This window comes from Coptis chinensis, chromosome 4 (genome assembly GCF_015680905.1).
Source record: "Coptis chinensis isolate HL-2020 chromosome 4, ASM1568090v1, whole genome shotgun sequence".
NCBI classification, from domain to species: Eukaryota; Viridiplantae; Streptophyta; class Magnoliopsida; order Ranunculales; family Ranunculaceae; genus Coptis; species Coptis chinensis.
In genome coordinates, this window is record NC_141459.1 from 3,280,802 (window position 1) to 3,292,235 (window position 11,434).

Here is an 11,434-nt window from a genome sequence, read left to right on the forward strand (position 1 = left end):
GAAACCAATCCATCCAAAATATTACACTTCTTGCTAACTTTCAACACAAATCCTAACTTTAATCGATAACAAAACACTCTTCCCCTTTGATTTAGAAATGGAATCGCAACCCTTGCAGTAGCAAACCAAGGTGTATTTAAAGAAGATGAGGGATGATCATTACCTTTGTTTTAGCTAGCTCCAAACTTGAGTATGTTGCTGATAAACACACACCCTTATCATTTTTTATTCTTTCTTTCTTCACTTTGAAGATTGAGAGAGAGAAAAAGAATTGATCAATGGTGTACCGGCGGGGTGAGGGGGTTGCTTTTGATTTTTTTTTTTCGTTAGGTTTGAGGAAGAGTTTTTCATATCATTCTATTTTTTAGTTGTTAATTATTTACTTACCCTTGGCGTACATTCAAATAAAGGCGTATGTTTGGTTTTTGTTTTTCATAAGAATTGAAAAGACCGAATAGACTTCTATAAAATTACAAAGTAGACCAATTTCAGGTATATTTAAGTAAAAAAGAAAGTAAATATTTTCAAAACATGGGTTCTTTTAAAAAAAATTCTGAGGTGGCTCCCTATGAGCATCCTGGGAGAAAGGGATATTAATATAGGTAGGACGATGACTATTGAGTTGAACAACCACGGCTAGTGGCACGTGTGTTTAATTACGAGGGCTATTAACCGTCGTTTATGCCCAATTGCAGCTGTTGTATTTTGGCCCATTTGGTGTAGTGGGGAAATTGGAAACCGGATGCAACTGCACTGAACTAAACATAAAATATCAACTGGATGCAAATGCATTGAACTAACCTCAAGAAATAATTAACGGGAAATCGGAAACTAGATGCAAATTCATTAAACTAACCTCAAACAATAATTAATGGGAAATCGGAAACTAGATGCAAATGCAACTTTATCAAATAATAAACGAGAAATCAGAAACTGGATACAAATGCATTAAACTAATCTCATAGAATAATTAACGAAAAATCAGAAACTAGATGCAAATGCATTGAACTGACCTCAAAGAACAAGTAACATGAAATTGGAAATTGGATACAAATATATTGAACTAATCGAAAAGAATAATTAACTATAAATCAGAAACTGGATCCAACTGCATTGAACTGATCTCAAAAAATAAATAACGAAGATTGGAAATTGGATGCAACTACATTGAACTAACCTCAAAATATAAATAATGGAAAATTAGAAATTAGATGCAAATGCATTAAACTAACCTCAAAACATAGTTGGGTTATATGTTGTGGGAATGTCTCGATAAGAAAAATAAATGTCTCGATAAGTATAGTTTTGCTTTTAAAATGGTATTTATCTTATCTATTTCCGTATGATTGGGAACTCCTTGTTATTCAAATAGCTTCAATATATATAAACTTCACCTTATTAGGCAATCTTACAAAACTTCAATCAAACTTCTATTACTAAATAACAAAATGAAGTTGAAGGGTTTTATCAAAAGTGAGTTCTTTTTTTTTAATGGAGAGTGAGGTTTTCACGTTATAAGAAATTTGATTGAGTGATCAATATAATATTAATATATAATAGTTTTGCATATTTACAAATATTTTTCAAAATAATTAATATAACAACACCCGTTCGTAGATAATCTTTGAAGATTCTACATAGTGAGTCATGCATAATTTAAAGAATAATTAATGGGAAATCAAAAACTGGATAATCTTCGATGATCCCACATAGTAAATCAAGTATAATTTACTTTTTATGTCATGTTTGCAAGAACACTATAGATGGATCCGTAGAAGTTGGTATTACACACCATATTGGATAATTAAAAGGAAATCGGAAACTGGATTCAAATATATAACTGAACTCAAAGAGTAATTAACGGGAAATCGGAAACTTTATGCAAATGCAATAAACTAAACTAAAAAATTAATTAACTAGAAATCGAAAACTAGGTGCAATTGCATTAAACTAACATCATATAATAACTAACGGGAAATTAGAAATTGGATGCAAATCCTTGAAAAATATTTAATGGGAAATCGGAAATGGTATGCAAATACATCAAACAAACCTCATATAATAATGAATGGAAAACCGGAAACTGGATCCAAATGCATTAAACTAAACTCAAAAAATAATTAATAGAAAATAAAAAACTGAATGCAACTGCATTGAACTAACCTCATAAAATAATTGGTGGGAAATCGAAACTAAATGCAAATGCATTGAAATAATCTCAAAAAATAATTAACGGAAAATCAGAAATCGGAAATAATTGCATCGAACTAATCTCAAAGCATAAATAATCAGAAACTAGATGCAGATGTATTGAACTAACCTTAAAGAGTTATTAACGGGAAATCGGAAACTGGATCCAAATGCAATGAACTAATCTCAAAGACTAATTAACGAAACATTGAAAAATGGATGAAACTGCACTGAACTAACCTAAATGAATAATTAACGGGAAATTATAAATTTGATGTAACTACATTGAACTAACTTCAAAAAATAATTAACAGGAAATCGGAAACTTGATGCAAATGCATTGAACTAACCTCAAAGAACAATTAACATAAAATCGAAAATTGGATGCAACTGCATTGAACTAAAATCAGAGATTAACTAATAAGAAATAAAAAATTGGATGCAAATGTATTGAAATAACCTCAAAAAATAGTTAACTGGAAATCGAAAGTCGGATGTAACTACATCGCACTGACCTCAAAGCATAAATGTCCACTTTTTTAGCCTTCTCACATGAGTAATTAGGAACCCAAAATGAAAATGAGTTTATAAAAGCAAACTCTTACATGTATGCAAACTGTATAGAAATTGTAAACTATCGAACTAGCCTAGAAAAACAATTAACGGGAAATCAGAAACTAGATGCAGATGTATTGAACTAACCTCAAAGAGTAATTAACAGGAGATTGGAACTTGAATGCAAATATAATGAACTAATCTCAAATACTAATTAACGAAATATCGAAAACTGGATGCAACTGTACTGAATTAACTTTAATGAACAACTAACGGTAAATCATAAAGTGGATGCAATTGCACTGAACTAACCTCAAATAATAATTAACGGGAAATCGGAAACTTGATGCAACTGCATTGAACTAACTTCAAAGAATAATTAATGAGAATTTGGAAACTGGATGCAACGTACTACATTAAACTAACCTCAAAGAATAATTAATGGAAAATTAAAAATTTGATGTAAATGCATTGAACTAATAATCCTAAAACATATTTATATTATATATAGGGGGAATAAATGTCTCGACAAATATAGTTTTGCATTTTAAGTAGTGTTTATCATAATTCTTTTATTGTGATCCGCATTGGGCATTCTCACAAAACTTCAATCAAACTTCTATTGTTAAACCTAACAATAAAAAGAAGTTGATGAGTTTTATCAAGGTTTGATACTTCATTTTTATAGAAAGTGGTGCAAGAAATTTAAATGAGTAATTAATATAATTTTCATATCTCATAGCTATGCATAGTTGCTAATATTTTTTAGAATAATATAGTGGCACCCGTTCGTAGGACATGTTCATGTGATAAATATTTTCAAGTGGGAGTAGTGTATTCTTTGAGGATATGGAAACAATCAATCTGTTTTAGTGATTTGTACACATTAGTACGTAAGCTGAGCGGTGATGATTTACCGCTAAATCCCCATAAATCTAATAAAACTATTATACAAGCTAGATCGAGTTTAAGATAATTCCATTTGAAAATTATGAATTAATATCCTAAACCACAAAGTGAAGAGGCTATCTTAATTTAATCCCTTAGTTTCCAAGTATTTATGCACCATAATCGCTGCTCATTAACGTATTTCGGATTATTTTCAATAAAAATATATTCTGATTCGAAAATTTGCCGCTAAATCACCATAAATCTAAGAAAACTATTATACAAGCTAGATCGAGTTTAAGATAATTATATTTGAAAATTACGGATTAATATCCTAAACCACAAAGTGAAGAGGCTATCTCAATTTGATCCCTTAGTTTTTATGCACTATAATGGCAAGATAAAAATATATTAGGATTAGAAAATTTATGCAATTCCATTTGAAAATTATTTGAAAATTAATATCCTAAAACCACAAAGTGAAGAGGCTATCTCAATTTGATCCCTTAGTTTCAAAGCCATTAACGTATTTGGTTTTATTTTCAATAAAAATATATTCTGATTCGAAAATTTGTGTGAGACATTTTGTAAAGCCTTTTCAGCACACAAAATATTTAATAGATCTCGGGCGTATGCCCGGGTCCAAAATCTAGTTGCACCTATAACATAGTTTTTATTAAGGATTAGCATACGTGTACACGCTCCGCGTGTGTACTATCCATATTCCATAAAGCCCAGCATAAATTGTTGACTTGAAAGAATTATATTTTAATGACATTTATACCCCTTTTAAATACCAAAATTTACATCTTAAACCCAGGTTAGGAGGTGATATCTTTCACTTTGCGGTAATAAGATTGAAGTCTTGTTTCCGTTCGGTGTAGACTCAAGTCCTTACTCACGTATTCGTTTAGCTCAAGTAGGGATTTGAACCAACCTAAATTCTAGGACGACATACAACTTTCTTATACTTTAAGTAGGGAAACTAGTGAGTAAGTTTCATCTTGGATTACTAACTAAGTTTAATTTTGTTGTTTAAATCCTACGGACGCTTAAAATGCAAAACACAACGAAAACGAAAAAAAACTAAGAATTTTGTAAGATATTTCAAAGAGAAAAAAGAGGTGGAGGATCATTCTACTCATGCGAGGTCTTATTAACTTCTCTTAAAATCGGATTACTACCTTCTCTAAGCTGTCTTGGGTTCATTATCAAACCCGAACCGGCTTGAGCGTCGATCCCTAACAAGATGAACTCATCTCTAAGTCCATTTTCCTAGCATAAGAAGTTGAACTCGAATTTTATCTCTGAAACTCCATCTCAACTCTTGGACACATAAAACATAATCATGTCAACTCTTGAATCAAGAAGCTAAATAAGACCCGCGTGCGAGGCTATCCCAGGCATAAAAAGGGAGGTGCACGCGAGTCCTTCTTCACTTCCAGGCTTCAAGTTTGGCCGGACACTTCCATTTTGGGGTAGTGTGTTCCATGTATCCTTAAATCTAGGCAGTGAATCCTACTTTTAAGAAATTTATACGAATCCTCATATGAGCTTCATTAACCCTCCACTTTGGAGGGTTTTAACTCATGATCTTAGATCTTAAACTTGAAGAAAAAATGAGAGAGAGAGAGAGAGAGAGAGAGAGAGAGAGAGAGAGAGAGAGAGAGAGAGAAACAATAAGCTAACAACATGTTTTACCTAATGAAGAAGAGTTTATTCAAAAACTAGAAAGTGTTCCACCATTAACATGTTACAAGCTTTTTACTAAAAACAAAAACTAAAAACGTACCAAAAGATAAAGACAAGGAATGTAAAAAGGAAAAAACAATAAAGAAAGTAAATGCTACTAGCTAACTCCCAAAATCAGCCCCTTTTTACATAAGAGCATTTTTTTCTTCTCTCACGTGAAATACTTTCTTTTCATTTACTTTCCTCTTATCCAAAACTAACCCCCATTTTACACTTTTCATTTTCTAGATAATCATCATCTAAATCCAACCAACTTCATTAATTTCATGCAATATGTCAAATTTGCACCAATTATTTGTACCAATTATTTTGTCTTGTATGATGACTCATCAAATCTTACGGGCCCGCCGCATGGTGGGTCCATGTGTTGTGTCCAGTGGTGGTCCGGTCTTTTGGCATTTTTGCAACTTCACGCCTATGCGTAGAGTTCGTCGCACTGATCATCTGAGCAGCTCACTTGTCGCATTCGGAGTCCTGGTTCAAGAGATATGAGCTTCGACAGTTTGATGCTTCTGTAGATTACCACGTAATCCCATTTTTGATTGGATTATGTACTGTTTGAGTCTTTGGGCTTTAGTCCGGATTTGTTGGGCTTCACATGGGCTTGATTGGAAAGCTTATGTATACTTCCTATTCCGTGCTTAAATGTTGACTTTATCATCATTTGTACGTTAGTTGCTCCAACCTGCAAAAACACGAAAATACAATTATTTCATGATTATTAAGCACAAAATTAACCGAAATGTTATATCTCTACGGGGTTTTATAGGACAGTTTTTGATGCTTATCAGGAGGCCGTAAATAGAAAATAGCAATGAGGATAATTTAGAAAACTAAAACATCCAGTCGACCCAATCGATACTGTTACGCGAGCAATTTTCTTTATAGAGAAAAGATAATTGATTGTTACTGTGGTCGACATATGCTCCAGATGACCATGTGTGGACTATTTTTCCATTAAACACCTATGATAAAAACATGAAAAGCGTACACCAACAAGAGCAACAAAGATGCTAGTTAAGTTTGGGCCCAAGAAACTGACATCTTATACGTTGGTGATAAGCCATAACTGAAAAATCTATCTATTAATACAGGTTGGTGTGGGGTTCGATCCCATCCAACGACTCATATAGCGTTTCACAAGTTGTGATATGGTGAATCCAAGTGATTTATGGGTTTGTGCAATGTTGTTAAAACAAATCAATACCCGTTGGATCCATCCAAAAAACACTCAAAAGTCAACAATAACAGTCGGGCTTATAAACACTAGGCTACCCTATAAAATGTTGGGCTTATAAATATTGTTGGGCCTCCAAACTTAGCCTGGTAGTCTGGTACTATTCTTTTTGCATATAGAGCTGGCTGGGCTTACTGGGCTGGCCCAATTGATATTATTGAACTTATGGATAATACTCATAATAGACCGCCTTGATTGGTTTTCTGGCAAATGACGATTTGTTCAGTCGAATTGTTCAGTGCCGTACGGCACAGGTAAACCTTAGTATATGATAATATACATATATCAACTTGTATTAGTGTATTACTTTGACCATATCGATATATAAAAAGGAGAAAAAAACAGTGAGAACTGTCCCTTTTTCTTTTTAATGATAATTCTTCTCTATCACTTCTATGATTATTTTAGCACGAAAAAAATAGATTTGGTTACCAGCCCAATTACTTGAACTTCTGAAAGTTCTGATAGAATCCTAAAATTCTATGATGAACCGTTTTGAGAACAATGTCTTCCAATAGACTACTTGAAATTTTCATCTTCTCATTAAATTATGAATCGCGTATATATACTATCAATTTTCAACTCCCATATGCTTATCAATGGAACTCTGTGGCGGAGGACGTGACGTTTGTTTCACAGAAATGTACATTTCAATGGAGATCATTCCAATTTTCTCAAATATGTCCAAACTGGTAATATTTGGACTGCGCCGACGTTAATGTATGGTTTATGATATCCTTTTTAGGATCAGTTCAACAACCTTGCTTACAACAAGATCCATGCCTTACCAATCATTGTTTTCTTCAACCAAAATGAAGTCAAATTTGGGAAAAAAAAACGTAGTTGATAATTTGATATGTAGAGAGGAGAGAGAGGAGAAGTCAAACATGAATTAACCTCCAAAAGGTTTGCTTGTCCACCATTAAACTTATATTTTTTTTCGACATAACAACGTCTTATTGGCTCCTGATGATATTGTCCGTGTTGAATACTTTGAAATTTGAATGAGACGTTGGGCTTGCAACTTTATGGGCCGCCAATACAAAGTGGAGCCCACTCGTTTTATGTTGTTGTCGCTCTTTATTCTTGTCGGTTGTCACCACACGTCCACACGGCAATTCCATTTTGGAATATTTGAAAGATCATATACATTCTTAGGAGCAAACAAATGAACTTCAATCTTATTTTGTAATTACACCGATGGAAACGTTATCCCAAACAAAATATGAATAAATATTTACATTGAAAATGATTTTCCAAAAAAAAAATTTAAATGAAGTACAAGATTACAAAGCCGTTTTGTTTTGTTTTGTTTTGTTTTATTTATTTATTTATTTTTACTATTAGAAATATTCCAAATAAATTTGAGAAATATTATTAGATTGAAACAACTTTAGTTAGCTATATAATATGGTAGTAGTTTTATAGGTGTGTCCAAAATCACCCTTTTTGATAAATATGATATAGACTTATATTATGTGTTGTCAAAGCCTCAGAGTCTCATATAGTTAGTCTTACAGGAAAATCAAGTGTAACAGGCTATCTAAGAATCAGCAGGGAGTTATTGGTTCACTTTTAAAAACTATAAAATTGTCTGAAGTCTGAACTTTGAATCCTTTATTACATATATCCAAAGTCCACTTTTAGAAAGTTTATTTGTTCCAATGAAATTTTGAATGATATTACAGATCCGTAGCCACTTTAAAAGTAAATTAAAAAAGGTTTGTTCACGTGTAGTAAAGTGGGTGGATTAATGGCGAAAATGAAAATGGAGGGAACAATGGTTAATGGTACACGTCAAATAACGCGTCGAGAATTTTGACATGTCAGCCACAACATGCAATTGCGGCGAGTGCTTTCTCAATCTTATGTACACATTAGTTTTTTGACTACTAACCTAATCATTATTCTGTGTGTTTTGTCCATGTTTAGTTTATATTTCTGGTTTTAAGTTTTAATCCCTGTAAATCTGTAATCATGACATCGTTAAATATTGCTCTCGGACTCGATTAATCAACTTAGCGTTAGCATTTGGTGACTAAATTAATGTAGTTTTTCATAGTAGTTCTTAGTTATTCCTCAAGGTCAAGACTTAAGAGGTCCCTGGATCAAAGTCCTATCCAACAGTATTGTTCATCATCTTTCTCTTCACCACTTTCCACTATGATCAAAATCGATGCGCGAGGAGACAAATTTTAATTGTACGTTTTTTAGTGAAACTGTGTGTCCACCACCACTGTTGAATAGACATCTTGTTTGATTAAATCCAATTATAATCGAGGGACCAGTTCACGGAGTTTTTTTTTTTTTGGTTTTTTTAAATAGATATTGCTGATTTCTCCATATGAAGATAGATAGATCTTTATCTTGACTTAGCTAAATATGGTTTGACTTTATCATTTCTAAAGTGAGGATACGGTATATGAAATTTTGGCTCTAAAATTCTTTTTGTGATAATATGCAACTATACCAGATAACCAATATTATATGGTGAATTTTTACATTATTTATTTATTTAATTATTTTTATTGGAAAATTTGTTTTAAATGAAATCGGTAATTCTGTGATGCTGGTGGGATTCGAATCCAAAACTTTTAGTATCATTACTAAAATGTTTTATTTTTACCAATTTTTCTAGTTGGCACCGACCTGATAAAAATAAAAAATAAAATAAAAATATTTTGTTATAATTATCAATGTTAATACAATCTTAAGATTATCATCATAAAAAAAAAATCCTTATATGTTATTATGCTGGTCTTAAAAATAGCACCCTAAACTAAACTGAAATTTCAACCATTGCCCATTTCTGGACCACTAAACTACTTAATCATAAAAAATCACAGTGAATTTGTTTGGAAAACTTGAGGATGTGAGTTGACAAAATTTTAGTTTTCTAGCTTTCCAAAAAATACGAATATAAAAGTTTGAAGTGTCATCATAATTCATAGAGCAATTATACATTGCCCATTGGTACGTACATACTCATTTGTATGGAAAGCTTGAATCTTGAATGTAATTTTCAGTGATTTTAGGTCACACTTATAGTGGAAGGCGTCAGTTTGGACGAGGGGGGAATTCATGTTAGCACTTAGCAATATATGAATGGGCGACCATTAAGTGACACTTGTCTGAATAGTTCTTCTTCGATTAGACGACGAATGTAAACCATAGTTCCTATTGGATTAGAGGGAATACATACTTTGTGCACTCTATTCAAGATTTTGGAATTCTGTAAAACTTCAAAAATCCAAATTTTGAAATTTACATTTTTCAACCCTTGAATTATTCCAATTTATTTTAAAAATCAAAATTTTCAGCGGAATTCCGAGATTCCGTTCGGAATCAAGGCTATAACTCTAACCAGCACATCCTTAATGTAAAGGAGTTAGGTAAATCCGTAAATGTACTTTGAATGATCAGAATTTTGAGTTACTATTCCTAACTGCGTACAGCAAATGTCTCCTCTTCTCACGATATAATAAATGCTAAACAGTTAAACAGACAAAAGAACTGTTTTTTCGACCGCACGACCGCACCCTCTCCGCGAGTGAGTAAATAATAAAACATGGATATTGTGCATTCTATTTAATGATGTTATTTTGAGCCCAGTCTTCTAAATGCCACTTGTCATTTTCACCTCTCATAAGAAATGGTAATGAACAACGGATTAAAAGAGTTGCATAGTGCTACGTACCAAATGCTTTGATGCAAGGCCCAAAATATCGATATCGATGAATATATCGGTGTACCCAAAAACCGATATATATCGGATATATCGGATATTTCGGATATATCCATTTTTGGTAACCAAATCCAAACTATTTAAAATATCGAAAATATCGGATATATCGAAAATATAATATCAAATATCGGATATATATCGCTTTTATATTTTAAAATGGTCAAAAAGTCAACCGAATATATCGATTATATCGAAATATCGATGATATAAAGTTTTATATCGAAATTCTATATATCGGAAAAAAATATTCACGATGTCGGTGTACCAAAATATCATATATATCGGCGATTTTATATCTCCATGCTTTGATGGACTTGGCACATTTTTCTCAAGATACATTGACTTGATCCACGAGCTTAAATTTTTCTAGAATCGATTTATATATATATACTTATATAGTATAAGAAATAGTCGCATGTAACACTACCATGCATGTAAAGGTAGAAGAAAACACAATATAATGTGCATCCCTGCATCCCATTCCCATATAATCTTAAATATGTGAGCTAAAATACAACTCAATCATCAGAAGTCTAGTATTACATTAAGTACTCACAATAATAGGTTTAATTATTAGTATTATTGTGAAGTTATGCTTCTAATGATCTCACAACAAAAATGACTAACCACAATCAAAATTGACTAACCTAATAATGAGGAGCATAGTTTTTGGTTTGTGAGTCTCGGAAGATATAAAATGGGCCCAAAACAAGATTTTTACAAATAAATACGTATCCACTCTTTGGTACATAAAAAATTCATACACATGAGTTGTTTGGTATTCTTTTAGTAAGCCTAGCTGGCTTTAGGCGGGATAAACGGAGGTCAACTCTGTCAAAATATTTTTAGTAACTCCACTCACCGTCACCTCACCACCAGTCCACCTGGGTTTTGAACCAATTACCCACAAAAAAAAGTTACACTTGTAGTTGTTCATTTAATGTGATTCACAGTATGCTTTAAATATATATATAAATAAATTCATCTAATCTAAATTATAAAATAAAAATAAGAGTCAAACGCTCATTCATCAAACTAATAATAATAATAAACAACTAGTGTTCTCT